This window comes from Parasteatoda tepidariorum, chromosome 3 (assembly GCF_982258835.1).
Source record: "Parasteatoda tepidariorum strain Cologne lab strain chromosome 3, Ptep-v5.0, whole genome shotgun sequence".
NCBI lineage: Eukaryota > Metazoa > Arthropoda > Arachnida > Araneae > Theridiidae > Parasteatoda > Parasteatoda tepidariorum.
In genome coordinates this window covers 107,054,148-107,074,469 of record NC_141757.1, presented here as the reverse complement: position 1 = coordinate 107,074,469, position 20,322 = coordinate 107,054,148, and the positions used below count along the sequence as shown (strand labels likewise).

At 27.6% G+C, this 20,322-nt stretch overlaps 1 protein-coding gene across 4 annotated transcripts in view; it reads right to left on the bottom strand.

Annotated features, from left to right (window-relative positions):
* LOC107453971 (TGF-beta receptor type-1) overlaps nucleotides 1-20,322 on the bottom strand; it is a 755,412-nt gene that overhangs the window by 560,865 nt on the left and 174,225 nt on the right. The window lies entirely within an intron of this gene.

The following is a 20,322-nucleotide window of genomic DNA, read 5'->3' as shown; positions in this document are numbered from 1 at the left end:
GTTGTGCAAGGCATGCATTCATTCTAAAGAATGATCCTACTTGCAGAGTTTAAAGCAGGCTTACTCCCAACATTTATTACTTCGTTAATTACTTTGTGATCTACGTTAAGTATTAAGTTTGGATAAGGTTCGCGGGGTGTATACTTTAAAAAGACAGTTAACACTTGTTAAAAAGGGGTGCTTTTGTAATAAATTATATAGAAGAGTAAAACTACATTCAATGCGATTTGTTATCTAAGTCAAGTTGTTTTGATTAGTTGCTTGTAGAGTAAAAATATACATCTCAAATGAAAGCAAAAAGGAATATGACCCTTTAAATGGCAAAAAGTCATGTAACCCTATTTTGTCACAGCCATGCGGATAATGTTTTACATTTCAAATTTAAGAATTTCAAAATTTTTTGGGATAAAATAGCTAAACATTGAAATAGTAACAGGTGGCGAGGGCGTAAGTGAAACAACAAACATTGCCATCACATTTGCATCGGTCAAAGTAAATTAGTGCCTAATTCATGCTTGTAATGCAGTGAAATATATGCTAGACAAGGATAAGTAGACAGCTGCGAATCGAAAAAATGTGCTCTTAGTTTGCATGTAAGTATTTGCAAGAATGATAACACTGTGGGGAAACTCTGTGTCCCATTTTGTCCTGTCGTTTAGGGTAGAAAAAGGACAGTTCAAATTTTGGAATGTATTCACGTAAAGGCCATGAGTTATTTAAGCTATTTCGAATTGGAATATTGCTGAATAATTGAAAAGAGCAATAAAATAAATATCCGCTTTTTTATTTGATTTGTCAGAATACCCCTTGTGTGCTTGATAAATTATTCCATGGAAGAATATCAGAAAGTTTATTCTTTAAACGGTGATGTTTAACACATATCTGTCTACATAACGTATGTATTTGCAATAAATATTTGACTATGAGAAAATAACTGTATTTGGTTATTGAATAGACAAATCATGGATGATTGATTTCATACAAACTTTGATTTCATTAAATTTCAGTTCTTAGAGCGAAATACTTCAATATTCTTGAGGTTGACTAAACTTGGCAATATTTATTACTTTTACTTACATATAAGTAAAGTAAAGCATATATATATATATATATATATATATATATATATATATATATATATATATATATATATATATATATATATATATATATATATATATATATATATAAAATATATATATATATATATATATAAAATATATATATATATATATATATATATATATATATATAAAATATATATATATATATATATAAAATATATATATATATATATATATAAATATATATATATATATATATATATATATATATATATATATATATATATATATATATATATATATATATAAAAAATATATATATATATATATATATAAAATATATATATAAAATATATATATAAAATATATATATATATATATATATATATATATATATATATATATATATATATATATATAAAATATATATATATATATATATATAAAATATATATATAAAATATATATATAAAATATATATATATATATATATATATATATATATATATATATATATATATATATATATATATATATATATATATATATATATATATATATATATATACAAATGCATTGATTTTAACACTAACTTAGCCAATAAGGTTTTTTCTAATATCATTACCAATCAAATTCATAGATTTCACAGGAATAATTCTAACTATAACGAGTTTTTAATAGATACTGATAAATATAAAAACGATTTAATTAATAGCCATTTTCCTAGTTCTTTTCTAAAATTCTATTTTAAAAATATCTTAAAAAACTTGGTAGATTAATTTTTATTTTTTACTTAATTTTTCTACTTTTAGAATGAGTTCTGATTTTTTTAAGGTAGGAACTAACTATGATAAATTGTTTCTAAAGCCACTGGACGGAACAGTTTGGATGTATGACCTTTTATACTGGATTGGTTAAAAAAAAATTTTACGTTACTTCTTTAATAATTTGTATCCTCCTAATATTAATTCGATTATTTTAATTATCCAGTATAATAAACAGTTTAATATTTAATTAATTTATTTATTTATTTAAATTTTTTTATTATTATCATTATTTTTGTATAAATGGAATGGGCTCTGGTTCATAAGGAACCACCCTAATGAATACAGTGCTGTGCAGGCTCTGACTTTTAAATAAGTCACCCTATGATTTTGAGAATGAGTATACTTTAAAATTATGTAAGATAGTATGAATGAAGGATAAAGTCTGTAAACGGCTTTCTATCCGTATGATGTGCAGGCTATGACTTTTAAATAAGTTACCCTATAAATGATAGGATTGAAATGAATGCTTTTTTTTCTTCTTTTTTTTAAATTCCTTTTTCTCCATTTTTGGATTTTTAATAATTTAATTTCCGAATTTTTACTAATTCTTCTCATAGATGGCAGCACTAATATTTTACTTACTTAAAAGTTTTTCTACTTCGATCAAATATATATTTATTTTATTTGATCCAAGCTATAAGCACCAATTCAAATATTTTCCTCTTCGCTAATTTCACTAACTGTTTACTTAATTATACTTTTAAATCTAAAATGCATTTTGCTACACGCCGGTAAGTTTGATTACTTTTTACTTTTATTTCATATTTTTTCAACCATATGTTTTTGCGATATCGACACATATGAAGAATAATTTTTATCTTAGGATAATTATTCTTTATTCAGAAATATCGTATTTATAGCAATAGATGTGTCTTGATAACGACTATTGCTTTTACCATTTCTTGTTTCTCTACAATTTAGTTTTTAATTTTATTCATGTTAATTTGTGTTATATATATATATATATATATATATATATATATATATATATATATATATGTTAAGTACAAATAAAAGTAACGTTATGAACACGCATTATCTTTGTATAAAACAAAACAAGTAATTAAACAAGTTTCAATACATAGCCGACTTTTAAATTAGCGTGTCTTGTTTAAGTATTTACTCGCAAAATAGATCAATCGAGCTTAATCGAAAGGTATTATGCAACTCTTATGTTAAAATTATTCATCCCCTTAGGCTCCAGAATCATGTTGATGCAATCTTTCACGCTTAGAGCATTCCATCTTCAGCTTCATTTCTTCGCATAACCCTTAGCTGTTTCTCCGAATTCCACAATGTACTCTTATTTTCTGCTACACGTCAAAATTACTAGTAAGTATTTTAATGAAATGTACATCTGGCGAAGTTTGATTTAAGTTACGAAATTGAAATGTCGCTACAGAAAAGTATCTCATCAAAGTGACAGTTCTTTTGCTAATCCTCGGTCAGTGAAAATATTAGATAAGTTAAAATTGCTTCGACGCATTATAACTCATAATGAAGCTTTAAGTGTAGTATATAATATAGAGGTTTTCATTTCGAGTGTAAAACAAATTATTTGTCCATTGTTTTTGATTTTAAATGCAAAGATATTTGATAACAGATATTTGGTAGGTAAAAATTGTTTCGGCACATAGAGCATAGGTTTCGAATTCATGATGAAGTTTTAAGTGTAAAAACTGAAGACTTATAATAAAAATAGAAGATTTCGTTTGGAGTGGAAAACAAGTTATCGGTCCGTATGATTTTGATTTTAAACACAAAGATTTGGATTAATAATGGTTTTTAATTTTCATATTTATATAATATTTGTATGGTTTTTTGAAGAAGACAGATCATTAATGAAATTTACTAGATATAATTCAAAATTATTATGTCTTCAAGAAAACTGTAGTGATGTGCTTTTAGATAAGCGCAACCCTACAAATAAAATCTTAAAAAATATCCATTTAAAAAGATGCAGTGGCGTTGTATATCTTGATAAGTGTGAATTGCGTTTAAAAAGACTCGTGAAAATGATGTACTTAGCGTAGATTGGATAACACTAATAATGATTTTTATAATAAAATGTTCTTTAAGGACCACTGTGGATAGCGTGTATAGAGCTTAAAATGATATTTGCAATGAAAACCTAATTTCTGAAAATAAATATAATTCTTTTTTTACATTAGCATAGCTTTCTTTGTTTAAATGCACACATTTACTCAACGTGATTTGTTCATTTACTGGCAGATGAAAAGACAGTTTTGTTCGAGGAAGTGGGGAAAAGACAGTAAAACTTTCTTCTAAGTTTTTTTTTTAATTTTTAAAAAAGAAAGATTTAATTTAATATAATCATACGTTTTTTTCTCGTCTAACTTTTCAATTCCATCTTTCTTTTGATACCATATGTAGTTTTATTTATTCTTAGTGTTCATTTGTAATGTCGCCATTTATGACTGATTATATTGCTGGGCACTGAAGCTCCAGTTTATGTATATATATATATATATATATTATATATATATATATATATATATATATATATATATATATATATATATATATATATATATATATATATATATATATATATATATATATATATATATATATATATATATATTATTATATATATATATATATATATATATATATATATATATATATATATATTATATATATATATATATATATATATATATATATATATATATATATATATATATATATATATATATATATATATATATATATTTGCGCTTAAGTTGCAAGTAAGCAGCACTCATTAGATAAGTTCCAAATGAAGAATAAAACAAAGAAAAATTATAGACATATGAAAAAAAGGGGTTGGGAAATAATAAGTTAAAAAAATAACAAACAACAGTTTATTTAAAAACAAAAAAAACAATGAAATGTTAATTAAAAAGCCGGAGAAAAAAAAAGATCTTATCTTTTTGCGGATATAATCGTGTGGGCTGAAGAAATGATTATATCTTTTTTTTTTACTGTTGTTTAATAAACTGCTGTTTGTTATTTTTTTTACTTATTATTTCCCACCCCCTTTTCTTCATATGTCTATAATTTTTCTTTGTTATATTCTTCATTTTGAACTTATATATATATATATATATTTGTCGAAATCCATTCTTACTATTGGTAGGTATTTCGGTATTAATTGAAAAATGTTATCAAAATTTAGGAAGCCATAAACCATTACTTTGCTAGAGATTAATTGAGCGTTAAACCTGATGGTAATAAATTATATAATATGGTTCAATCGATTTAGAATACTTTAGTTGTAATACCTGAGAAAACAAGCATCTAAATAATTATTTTTGAAAATAATTTAAAGCTGGTCTTGTTTTTTGTAATTTTTTCCTGCATTTCGTCTTTACTCATAGCAAATATCTTTGAAATGTAGCTATCACAAATGTGACTAAACCGTTTTAAAATAATAAAATTATGTCTCATAAGTTTTAAGTACCATTAGAAAACATGAAAACTTTTTTAGCAAAACAAGAAACCAATACATTTATGCAAAACTATGTAATATGAAATAAATATACTTCTTCAAATAGAACAAGTCATAAAATATTTCAAATCCATGTTCATTTTTCAGTGTTTCGACAAATGTTTTTAATGCTTCTTGTGTCATTATTTTAGATGTCTGATTTTTTATTTTTTGGTGTTTTTTGTTTAAAAGAAGCAAAAACAATATTGGAGTTGACATTAAGCACCACGCTCTGTTAGTTTGTTTAGTTGTTTGCTTCCGAACATTTCATCTAAGTGCAAAAATTGTTCTTTTTTGCTTCAGGATATGGCAACGCAAATGTTTATTGCTTGTCATTTACGAAATATCCCATTCGTCTTTTTTTTACAATATTCTTGAAACTTAATGTCTCAATTTCAGATATTGAAATGAGAAAAGACACTAGCCATAAACATACAGTTTTCTGATCTTGAATTTCATATGAAGTGAGCGTTTAGTTTATTTTGAAGTTAAAGAACTACAGGAAGGAAATAAACATAAAAATTCTGAGTTTTAAAGAATGTTTCCAATTAGGACAAACATACGAAAACCAGTTCGACCTTTGTTTTTAAAGTAGCTGTCATTATTTTAAATCAGATTTCTTTCATAAATAATAATAAGCATATAAAGTTGTTGTTGTTTTTAATGCCACTTGCCACACGGGCAAGCCTGCTTGGTGAAAGCGAGCAAATTTAAGGCAGAAGTATATAAAGTATAAGGTACAAATCAGTTATTGGAAAGTTTAAATCTATTACATGAAATAGGATGTTTATCTTTATGTTTCTAACAAAAATACGCGATTACTGACTGATTTGTACCAAATCAGATGGCTATATGTTCGGATGTAGACGTTCCTCCCGGCCCCTTCAAAACTCCTTTCGCCCCTTTGGATTTACTTGCTATAGCCCCAAAAAGGAGATTTCCATAGTATTAAGTTAATATTTTATAATACATTAAATTTTTCTTTTTTGCTTGCTTTCCTGTAAATTTTTAAATTTCGGAAAAACTCAAAACGCGAACGCGTGTTTACGAAAATGAGCACAGCTCAAAATGCGTATTTACGAAAATTAGCACATCTCAAAATGTGTATTTGCTCATATGAACACGGTTCAAAAAGGCTTATTGTTGAAAATGAACACAGATCAAAATGAGTATTTGCAAAAATGAACACAGCTCAAAATGCGTATTTTCGAAAATGAACATAACTCAAAATCTCTCCAGTATTCAACCCGAATTTAACTACTAGGAGAGGAATTGTATGTTTATGTGTCCTTAGTTACTTAAACACCAAGCATAATCATTACGATACAAAGTCCGGAAACTGAAAAATAAAGTGAGTTATGAAACTTTCGATTTCTACAACGTAAGGTTAAAAACCCCTGTTATAAATTTATTGCACACGTGACAGCCATTGAAAAAAAAACAACTATTTACTTTTAAAGTCTCTTATAAAAGACTAATTTAACAAAGCGCACTAAGTGGTTTATGCAAATAAACGAAATCACATTACGGACTTGGATTCATTATCTTATTCTTTAAAAATATAATACTTATAACGGAAGTTTAAAAATTGAATAACATGCTATGTCTATTTTCAAAAATAGCGATTACCACTTTCTTAAAAACACATTTCGAGCTGTATTCAGATTTAAAATCTCACCAACGTTGCAGTTCCATTAAATCAGATGAGTTTTCTTGGATGTTTATAGCACGCTCTAATTTCATTATTCAATGCGAATACGTTCAAGAGAATAAAGATAATTTTCAGAAATTGCTACTGCACCAACCGAGAATACTTGTATTTCATATTATAAAATATTCTTTAAGAATTGTCACTACAAGAACTTTGTTAAAATGGGATATATCTTAGCACTATGTTTATGTTAAGTAAAAAACGTGAACACATATAGAAACGGTAGGGTGTTTGTTTTTTTCCTTTATATAAAAACCCGAACATGACTATAGAGAAACTACAAGATAAGATTTATGAATGAAGAATGGTGCTCAAGACTGGAAATTCAAAATAAATGCTCAAAAATCCCAACTATTTGTAATACTAAAGAACAGAAAACCAATAAGAGAGCATAATGAACTCGTACTATTCGATAAATGATACCAAGAGTTACTAAAGCCACATACTTAGGTCGGGTCATTAACAACAGACTGATATCGTCGGAACTTGTGCAAAATATTAAGAATAAAGTGATTGATGCAACTGTTAAACTGCAATCGATTATGTAAAAGGAGAAATTGAGCTTGAAGCTACAGAGACTGCTCTTTATCTGCATGATGAGACCGATCATGACCTACGCCTCCCCGGCAGGGTGGAACATATCGGAACGTGAGCTTGGGAAACTCGCTGTACTTCAGAAAAAAATTCTGAGAAAAATCACGCATGAGAAATGGTACCAAAGGAATAGTAATATCCACTTGGACCTAGTGATTGACCGTTTCCGATCACCACTTTCACAAACTGAATCGTAACTTCTTTCACAAAGCGTTGAACTGAAATGCTACTAATTTTAATTCTAACTTTGACTATGAGAATCTCATAGAAGACGCCTCACTGATTTTTTTTTTTTTGCAAGAGATGTAACATTGACCATTTACTACCACAAAGGAGATTATAAATATATATTTAAAGCGTTGACACAAATCAACTTTATTTGAAATGGCTCTTAGACTAAGCTTTCGACTGGTGAATAAGCGTTATGCGATGTGATGTGTAGTTGAGATATATTTTTTGTTGTTTTGTTATAATGACAAACTTTGTACAGGAAGCATAATTTTGATTATCCCTATCTATATATTTATGTATTTATGCTTATGCATTTTATATTTATGTATGTACAATCTGCACCGTCTCTGATGATACTTATTAGGATTACTTATGTGCCCACTTATTAATCCTTACTCTTCTTTCTAGGCTGTAAGGGCTAGAGGGCATACCACCTCAACGATCCTCACCTCATGATGAAGGGATAAAAGGTTACTTCGGCTTCTGGCACCCCTGTCAAGTGACACGACTGCGACTTATTTTTTCCATATGTTTTGTAATAATTTCATTGGAATCACTGAATTATAATATTACGACATAAATTAAGGCACCCTATAGGCATCATATAAGGTACCTTTATAGTTATGGATTTTGTAGTTTATATTTTCCCTTGTATATAATTTTGATACCATTGTAGGCATCACATAATTTCCAGCTTTTAAAATTTCTTTAAGTTTTTTTATCATTCGTAATCTTTTAAGTAAATTAAATCAATTTTTGAATTTTTATTGTATTTTATAAAAAGCAAATATGAATATTATATTCTCTTCTGAACAATCATTAACGCTGTTTTTCGAAGATTTGTCGCCAAGGAAAATAAAAAAGCCATAGTTTAAGTACCTTACACTTGAAGCAATATAATGATTTTAAACTATTTATATAATCTTGCCGTGAAGAATTATCTGGGCTTTAAAACGGACAAATAACTTAAATTTTTTTAAAAAGTTATTAAACTTTTTGAAAGTCGCCAATTTGGCGATATTTTCCCACCTAGGTGAAAAATATCAGCATCATCACTGCTTCATTCTCAGTTCTTGCAAATTTTTATGAGCCCAAGTAATGCAAAATGCTTTTTTGAATAATGCCCTCTTGAATAATGCATTTTTGAATATTAAGAAATCAGACCACAAATGCTTCTAATTTTCACGAAACTGCTACTTTTCGTTTGAATTTTTGCGCCATTTTCAAAATAAGCGTAGACAGCGCTGGCTTTACATAGGCTTAACTTGACTTAAAAGTAATGCGCAATATAATAGCATAATATTCGCAAAAAGCATTTCATATTACGACAGAGCCTTCGAAAAACAGTTTTAACGTCTAACTTTTAATTGAATATAAATGTATAACTCATCAATTCACTTTCGCAACTAAATCGAACTTGTCTAAATCTAAACTTGTGGCATCATTTTCAAGGCAAAGCCTATCACGTAAATGCAATAAGGCAGAAACATTGGGGACTGGTTACTTCCACAGGTGAATGTATATACTAGATCTAGTTAAGTGCCATTGCTCGATATACATTAGCCCGGTATACCCTAAAGTGATGGTTTTTTTTAAGGTTCAGTGCCACTTCCTGGTAAACATTTGCTCGGTATGCCCTACACTGATGTTTTTTAAGGTCAAGTACCATTTATCCGGTACTCCGAACACTGATGTTTCTCCTAATCTATCTTCAGCAGATATTAAAATATCGAATAAATATAATAATATCAATGAAAAAATCAATATCTAATCGGATATAATAAATATTTCGGACATTCATCAAAGCGCTTATGTGATTGTTTACATTTACCGGTGAAGGTCGACATTCTCTTGATTTCTGTCATTCACGGAAACTTATAAATTATAGTCTTTTTAATTATTTCAAAATTTTACTACTGCTTGACAATGTATCAAAAATTAAAATATTTCTTTGGGTAACGAATTATGCATAAGTTTGTAAGTAAGCTTAATTGCATTTAAAAGCTTAAGTTTAGCATATTTTTTTTAGAGAAAATATGCTAAAAGGTTTTAAATTAGGTGAGGTAGAACAGTCCTGACCATACATTCGAGTTTTAACAACATAAAAGTTTTATTAAAATATACTTTGATTCAATCAGGACATTATGAAGAAGGAATTTTTATATTTAGTTTTGGGTGTTATACGAAAAATATTTCTCAAAAAGTTGAGTAAATTATTACAGATTACATAGTTAAGAGTTTCAAAAAAAAAAAAAAAAAGAAAGAAAATTATAATTTTATTACACTGATGAAAAAAAAAACGCAATTTTTGAAACTAGTTCTGTCAAAACACATGAAGTGATATTTTCGCCAAAGTTTCAAGAAGTTATTTTCTTTGAAATCCATTGAGATTTGGTTCTTTGCTGTGAACTTAGTTTCCTTCCAAATATCCCAGAGCTATGAGAAAGGCATGGAATTTATCAGAGTGAATGAGAAAAAAAAGAAAAGAAATTAACTTTTTATCCCCGAGGGAATTAACATCTTACTTCAATAAGCGGTTATAGAAATGAAATTACTAGAAATTGATATTTTTGAGCAATTTTTTTTATGAAATTCTGAAGGACAAAGATAATTAGTTTATTGAGATTTTGCTCACATTGAAGAATAATTTATAAATCGCAAATTTGTTTCAAATGAAGTTCATTATACAAGGTATAAAAAAAAGTTTGGAAACGGTCAAATGTTTCGATGCATCGTAAGGAATATACATTGCATCGAAAGAGTGGAAATAGACTCATATATTATTTTTGAAAGCTTCCAACAGACGCATATAATATTCGATTTTCCACCCCCACCCCTGGGGTTGAGGTTGAGAATAAGTTTAAAATCTTAAGTAGGAAACTCTTTTTTATTGCTGATTTTGATTCTCTAGAAAAATGCTACCTTATTAGAGTTATTGATTTATGCATCTTATTGCTTTACTGGTGCACTTTAACTGAGATAATTAAAATAGGGTACAGACTTTTTAAAAAGGCTAATAAAGCTAGACATGTTTCAAAATTTTTTTATCGATTTTTTGTTCGAAAACAATACCAAACCATGTTTAATTACATTGATTTTTTCTTCAATCATAAAGGTAACAAGATGCCAACATTTTTAACAGTCTGTTCCCTATTTTAATTCTTTTGGTTACTGTGCCCTCTGTGAAGCAAAATGCATAGACCTGCAATTCAAAGTTACTTCTTTTCAGGAGAATCCAAATCTGCAAAAAAAAAATAGGGTTCATATTAAAGATTTCAAAGTTTTCCTTAAACCAAGAGCAGGAGGTGAGGAAGAAGATTAGTCTTGGATAGCTTTTACAAAAAACATTGAATGCGTTTGATTTAACTTTTTCGATATTATTGTAAAATTTTCGGGACACCTGACGGTTTTAAAATTTTTTGAAATATCGAGGAAAATACCACAAGATTAAATATATAGTGAAACATAAATATTGTTAATTAACGTTAGGAATTAGTTTTAAATTATTACTTAAAATTAAGCGTTTAGATTATTTCAGGAAAATGACATAAGCAAAAAAGTAGAAAAAAAGCGTAATTCAAATCATTTATAAATAATGAAAAATACATTTTTTCCTCGCGTGACTATTACTCTATGCATAACAGTTATGGTGTAAGAATCGAAACAAAAAAATTATTTTATTCAAACCATCCGACTAAAAAATCGGATTAACGATTTTTCTGCATTAGGTGAATATTCTTCATAAAAAATGTTTTTGGTGGTACGAATTGTAACAAGAATTAATTCTTTTAACAACCAGAATAAGTAATCGAAACATTTTTTCCGTACCAGACTGTTATCCTTCATGAAGAATAATTTAAAAAAAAAATTATGAACAATTATTTTTCAACATATTTAACTAAAGAATTGAAATGACATAGCCGAATTATTTATTTTTGCAACAATGGTAAATCGATGGCAAAGTCTGTTTGTCCTCCATTGGTATTTTAAAATTTAGAAGCAAGAAAGCTCATGTAAGCCTGGAGTAAATCATATCTAGAGTTAACGATATCATGACAATAAGCACCCATTACCAAATAACATTTAAGGTACTTTCTTTTTATATTATATACAGAGAAAAAATAATCTGCAACTATAAAGGCCTGTTTATGCTGTTCAAGTTCTTGAAACCTCTCCCCAAGAAATTGGATGATTTGTCGACCCTATCCAAGTTTTTGAATGTCACTGATAGGTCGGATGAAAAAACATGCGTAATGTTTATATTCAACATTATAAAATCATTCTTACATGAATTCAAAAATATTAAATAAATTCAAAAAAATCATAATGACACAAATAGACCCTAACAGATTTGGATTAAAGGATATGTAAACGGACAGCAAAATGACCTAATCTGATGCCTGCGTGCTGACGTCACAATACTTTAGAAGCTGATTGGTTAAGGGAGGAAAAACTTGAGCGAAAAGTGGAACATGCTATAATAACATCCAAAATCCAAGCTCTAAGCAAAACAAGTTTCCATCAATTTCAATTAAACTTCGGCCAAGAACATGGATCGTATAAACAGGCCTTTAAGGTGCCTTAGTTTATGTTGTCATATTCAAATGCAGTGATTCCTATGAAATTATTACGACATTTAAGGAAAAAATCACACACACTACTGTTTTTAATTGTTCACGTTTTTTACTATACATATGATCAGAGTGAAAATAGCAACTCTTGCGTGATAGAATAATTATTTATTCTTCAGAGCATTGGCAAATCCATGGCAAAAGTCTGTTTCACCGCCATTTGCATTTTAAAATTTAGAAAAGAGTGAGCTCATGCAAGCCAAGAGTAGACCATGAGATATTAATTGATTAGCAAAATACATAATACAAAATAATTTTAAAATATCAAAATGCGAAAAAATTGTGGCAGGATTACTTCTCCGTTGTGTAATCCTGAAAAGTCACGTAATAATTTGTTTGAATTAAGATGTTTAAAGAAACAAACATCAGCATTTAAAATTTCATAGTTTACGTGAATTTACTTTTCTCTAAATTTTAGATAACTTACTCAGTTGAAAGAGAATAGGTATAACCTCCCGAGGTATAACGTCCTTTTATCTGCTTTGGTGTAGTTGTTGTTGCTGTTACAAACGCTACTTGCCAATACCAGCAAGCGTGCTTGAAATCAAGCGAATTTTTAAAGCACACGGTGCGCTTCTTGTTTTTTCAGTGGCGTCATGTATGGCAAATAATATGATTTCAGCCAGACACGTCACAGCCCGTTTTACAGGAGGACTCATTCATTCATCCACAGATCGTAATTTTGACCTCAACCAGAGAACGATCAACCTCAAATTTACTACTTCTAGAGGTATTGATCTGTTAGGGGAACTTGGAGGACTTTGTGACCCCGACAGATTTAACTTCCACCAGCCACCATATATTACACTAGGATTCTGACAAAAGTTCTCACGAACAAGAGTCCACCGTCCTACCAACTAGGCTATCCCGCATCCTATTTTGGTGAAAAAATAAAGAAAAAAATATTTTTAACGTTTCAACAATTTATCAAAATAACTTCTCTTGAGCATTTTAAATTTGAATAAATATTAATTTCCCAGTAAAAGCAACTCTTGAGGAACCAAATCAAGGGAAGTTATTGATGCCAAAACTGGCGGTTCACAACTGGCTGCCATTACCTTATACAGCATAAACATGTCCGGGCAGCCAGTAAAATTATTAAGAATAGAGGTCAACAGACATACTGACAAGCGCACAGAGACTCATCTTATGTAACCCAACTTTGAATCTTGCAAAAGTTGCGGAAACCAATGGTGACTATATACAGCTAACCGAATTTGTTGGCAACCAGATACGAACCTGCTTCCTTCCAGAATAAAGTTTTCATAAAATCGTGCCTTGTGGGCGCCACAAACTAATTAATACAATTTTAAATCCTTTTTCCCCACGTGATAGTAATATTTTGCAGATAGTTAATTAATGAATCGAAACATTAGAATAAAAATACCCTTTAATTCATATATCATGAAATTTCAAATGGAATTAGGAAACAGATTAAAATATATTAATTTTATATTGTTTTTTTTTCCTGTTTTTAACACTACTTGCAAAAATGCAAAAATTTTAAATATGGTGATAATCTTAAAATCAAGAATCTTAAATGATATTTCTACTTAAATTTTTTGGCCTATCAATTCGGCTAATTTATTTGCTATATTTCATTTTATATGAATATTTACCTTTTAAAATAACGTACTTTTAATCTTTCGAATGTTTTAGAAATTCATCCTGCCCAAGGGAGTACATTTTTAAATATGAAATTAGTAAGCCATTTTTATCCAAAAGTGTCTCTCATACAAAATACATATTAATACAATTTCTTTTACACTTGAGGAAGTTGTTTTGAGGTATGTTTCATTGAAATCATGTAATTAGGCTATCGCGTTAAGGAATAAGCTATTGCAGCAACTGTTATCGGCAAGTAAGGAATTAGGCTTTTTAATCTTAAAGACAAAAGACAAGGATGGAGTCTTATTATAAATTTTATTAGATTATACTATAAAGTAAATTTTACGTTCTTATATGTCGACTGATTCCGGTCAGTTTGTAGAAATTTAATATACAGAATGTTAATTCATCGTTTCAATTAATTCAATTATTTATATAAGTCAACCGATACTCTCCGCGAATGATGAAATGCCATAATCATATTTCTTTTGGATTTTATAAAAATCATGAGAATATATAGTTTACCAAATGTCTCTGTACATTGATTTAAATGTCGACAAAATAAATACTTCTCCATTTAACTTTGCGTTGTTTAAAAATCACTTGACTATAAAAACCAGAAACAAATACACTCTTTAAATTTGATGAATAACGAACTCTATTAAAAACACATTTTTTTAAAAATAATAATGTTTCTGATGTTTTTACACTAGGTTGATAGAATTTCGAAAAAAAAATCTGCAAGAACGAACATTACGAACATATACTACTTACAAAAATGTTACCACAGGAAAAGTGATATTAAAAAAAATATTCCAATCAAGATAGAAGAAAAAATTATCTCAAATAAATAGAAATGGAAAAAAAAATTCTTTATGAAAAATAGATTTTTGAAAACAATAACTGCAGGGATGATAGAAGAAAAATATTACCATGTTTAAAATATTTTAAAGAACCACAGATGACGTTAATTTAAATTTTATTGACTTTTATGAATTAAATAAGGCAGTGTTTCCCAAACTTATGACTTTTGTGTACCCTTTATAAATTTTTTGTAACGCTGTGTGCCCTAATAAAAAAATTAATGAAGATTTTACTATAAAAAAATTTCACAAAAGTTAAAAATTACAACAGGCTTTTGACAATACTAATTATTAACTGTTAACTCAGCGAAAAATAGCCAATTGAAAAATACTTAATTGTAAATTTTCAAGGAGAGCTTTGTTTTTAAATAAAATTTTTTTGAAATGTTCTTTTGTTGTAAGATATTCGCATAAGAACGCGTAGCCCCGCTAAACTGTTCCCGTACCCCTGGGGATACGCATACCACACTTTGGGAAACACTGAAATAAGGTATTGCGATAATAATGACTTTTTCTAAAGCTTTGTGCATTTTGCCTAATACAAACCTTAAACATATTGCTGGTTAGTGGCCCACCCTTAAATCCTAGATCCAGTGTGAAGTGGTAGCAAAATGATAATTTAAGTTTATTTTATGGTTAGTTATATAGGTATTATTATATTATATAGGTATGGGTGTAGATATATTTTATAGGTATAGTTATAGGTTTACAAAATTTTTCTAATTTTCTTAGCATTCAACGGGTTTAATCTACAATTATCAAGTCTTATGTAATTGTTTAAATGGTTTATTTATAGTGGTAGTAAAAATCCTAGTAAATCAAATTTATACAATCAAAAATAAAATGGTCAAATGTTAAAATTAGTACCACTTCATGCAAAATGAAAATCCCGTCAATAGAGAAAGAAGTACGTTATAGCAATGTTGTAAGTATTCTGCAGGCCTCATTTTCCTAATGGTTTCTCTTTATGGCATCATAGTCAGAGACTATTTACTTAATTTATACCTTATATTAATAGTAGTTTCAAACAGTTAAAGAACTACATTCAGTTGAAAAATCTAAACTGCGTAAATGACTTACATTGAAAGTAATTACTGTGCTAATCAAATAAACCTTTCATGTAACGCATTGTATCAATAGCAACAAATCAAGCGAAAACTGAGCGAAACTTCGTTTAGTTTTCACGCTCTTAGGCATGCCTTTTCGCTCGATGTAATTTTTATTCCATCACTTATGTTTAATTCACCGTAGCATCATTTCGATTTGGCGACTTAAAGTGTTCAATGGTATTGATATGACTCGCTTAAAAGACTATTTTGTCAAAACATCACTACAGATTCCAATCCCAAAAATATTCAACTATTCAAACGACTGGAATACGGCGACGATATTTGAGTTTTAAAAATTTCTGCTTGAATTCTCGTTCTAAATTGAATTTCTATAAGTAAATATAAGTTAGGCGTATCGAAACATGATTCCACGATGAAATGCAGCTTTCAAAGGTTTGAAGTGAGGAATATGGTTCACTGATTTAACACCTAAGAAATTACCCATTTTGCTATAAAGATATGTCTTTTCTCTCTCCGCCAAATATTAAACTCCCTATGAGAAACAGTTTTAAGGATAGCTTTTGAGGGCTTAACGTGAAGAACATTTGATATTTTTGGAATAGAAATCTATTTTTTGTATTAATAATCTCAATAAAAAAAACTTTATTTCCCTGGGATAGAATTTAAATTGTTTAGGCTATTTTAAGTGAAATAAATAGCGTTTTTTTATTTTATTGGATTGTAATGATGGAAATTCATGAAATATTTTCAAATTTCATTTGTAATAATTTTACATCACATTCTACAGCATTCAAGTTTGAAAAACGCTTTTTAACAAATCATTATTTTGGAAAATCTTTTTTTTGAGCTATAGATATGGCATAGGGTCAGGAGTCACATTTAAAAAAAAACATTAAAAGAAAAATTGTATATAGTGTTCGTTTTCGGAAGCAAAAACTGCCAATCGGAGGTAATTCTACTTTGAGAAGAGATGATATGTTAAAACGTGCACTTTCTGAAGTTCTTATGAGTCTAAGGTTTGTTGATAACGAGATGAGACCCCAGACGTCATGAAAAGCAGGCTGGCTGAGAAAAAAAAGGCTCGAATCAGCACTAATTTTAGATTCAGAAAATTATTGATACATTTTTCACAAAAACAGGGCCTGCAACCAAAAAGCTGAGCAAATTTTTAACAAAAACCACACAAAAAAATTTTTCTTCACAATTTTACAAAACTAGGTAGTTTTTTCAAATTTTTTGCAGAAAAATGTATTTTTATCAATGGCCTGACAAAGTTTTTATGATTGTTTGTGTTTGTTTTAATGACAAAGATCGTCTAAATGTGTTTTCCAACTACGTTATTGAATTGTTGAATTTTGTTTATTTCATGCACATAAAAATGCAGTTTATTAACTTTAATATTAAACAAACATGAATCAATGCATAAGTTATATCTATTTCGAAAATGGAACTTAAATATTAATGGTACTCTAAAATTTACTAAGCCTAAGACCACTTTACTCCATCTTGCATAAATAACTATGAAACTTCAATTTATGCTAAGTCTCACACTTTACCCAATTTTTCTAAATAACTATGAAACTCCAATATTGCTAAACTCAAATTTTAACCACTATACCTAATTATAAAATACAAGTATACCTCTTATGCAAAAGCAATGGTTTCTCATAGGAAGAGAAATTTCCTTATAAATGTCCGTTCTAAAGATACTAGACAGATCAAACCACTATGTAGCATTCAGGAAAAACTTCAAAAATTTTTAACAAAAGAAATATGAAAAACTCTTTGGTCTCAAATGAATGTTGAAAATTAAAAACTAAAAAAAATTTGTTGAAATAATAATTATATAAAATCAAAATACAGGTTACAGGTTTCAATGTTTCTAAAACTAATGGTTTCATAAATGAAATGTGAGTAATTCAGCATTTTTTTAAATATGAAAAATGACGTTGTTTGACATTAAAACACTTTCATGCTCAACTCAATTGTTGGTAAAGTTTAATTAGTTTCAATTTTGTGTAAAAGGTCAAACTTATTTGCCAGTCTTAAATATTTTGTTACGAAAGACGGAACTGGCGAGTAAAAATTTCGAACCCTGAAATAAAGTTATTTTAATTTAAAAAGTGAATAATTTTATTAAGTGAATATAAAGTATTATTTCTAAGTATAAAGTATTATGAAGTGTATAATTTTACTTAAAATAAAATTTAAAAAAAATTTAATTTAAGCCTAATGGTTATGTTAGATATATATATTTTTGAAATTATATAAGAACTTCAGCTAAGATTTAAAGTATTTTATATACTTATGACATAGTACAATACGAAAAAATTAAATATCAATTATAATTTATTTAAAAAATTAAATCAATGAAAAACTAGCAAACAAAATCAATTTTTAAAAAAATGCTCCTGTTCTAAATAAAATGTTGTATGTTTTTTTAATTTTTTAATTTTTTTAACGATATGTTAAAATAAATTTTGTCCGAATAACTTGTCTACTTTTTTGCACTAATTGAACGAAATAAAAAGTAGTAACATTTTTAGGCAGTAGTAACATTTTTAAACTAAAGAAAAAAAGCAAAAAATATATATCTGACAAAAAATATATCTAACAATATCAGGAACAACTTATTTTATAATTGGTGTTTTTATATTTAGCTTTCTCTGAAAAGATGTTAATATTCTTACAAATTACACTTTAATATGATAGCAAAGTTGCAATTAAGTAGCTTGTTTACAATTTTAACTAAAAAGAAGTGGTGCAGTATAATTTTTTTTTGTAAAAAACATTTAAAATATTGTTATTTATTATAAAATAAGAATTAATTGTATAAATATTGTGTTCGGCCAAAATTAATTGATCTACCTAGTTTTTAAGTTAGCTGCATTGGTGAAAAAGTTTTCTCTTTAATGATAATGGTGATCAACATTTATCATAATTTTATCTATTTTAAGTATGTGTTATTTCAATTTTATCAGTAATTATGCAAACAATCATCAATAAAATTGATCGAAATACAGATACACATTAATAATCATACTAATTATAATGAAGGAAAAATTGCAGTGAAATTCTTCTAATTCGTGAAGAATAATTGCTTTATTTTATATGTCATATTCTCAAATTTAAAGTACATGCCTCATAAATTCAACTTAAAGACACTAATGAGAATAAAAGGAATAAAATTGTAAAATCTATTCAAAAAACTAGAAAACTATTAGAGCTAGAAAAAATTTATAAACTAGAAAATGCCATTTCCTTTAATCAAAACAATTGTAATTCTAAAAGTTGAACTTATGTAACCACATACCTCACGATAATAATTAGACTATTGTAATCCTAAAACAGCTTCCAGTGTACAAAGTATATCGCAGTCTACTTTTTTAATGATTGGGGAAAGTGGAAGAACGATATGTATAAATGAATTTTACTACTTGCACTGATTTTAAAGAACAATGCTCACCAATTTTAACTAAATAAGCAATAAATGAAAGAAATAAGAAATTTCGAAACTTTCAGTAAAATTAATTATCTAAAACCTTATTTATATCCTTCTAAACAGTAGGTTTCCAATTTTTTTTGGTTTACAATCCACTTAGAGAGAGATCCGTTAAAGAATTTTCAACGCTTTAATGAAAAACAAACAAACTTTTGTTTAAAATTATAGATAAGATACACTTTTAATCATGACCGTAAAAACAACTGTTGACTAATGTATTCAAAATCAGAATCATAAATTTTTATGAAGGTATATCCAATACTTAATACTTTTGGCTTTAAGAAACAGCGTACAATTTATTTTAAACAATCCAGTCTAAATATTTTTTAAATAAAATAATAAAATATTTTTTTAAAAATATTAATGTAGTATTAATTAAAATTTATGTGGATGAGCAATAATCTGGACTGCATTTTAATTAGGAAAAAATTCGTTTTTTATAAAGGCAAATAATTATTCTGTTCGAACTGATACAAAAAGCAAAATAACGTTTCAGCAAAAAATTTTCTAAACATTCCAAACTATCGTAACACTGTGTTAGAGAAACAAAAATCCACTAATTTACTTTAATTTATCAAAAAGGTAAAAAATGATAGTTTGTAATTTAAAAAGTAAAGAAAAATTGTCTCAGACTTACAAAAGTTAATTTTTGGTGTAAGAGAGCAAGGAAAAGTAATTGCATTGGTTAATATTTTTATTAATATAAATCAACAAACTGTAAGATTTAT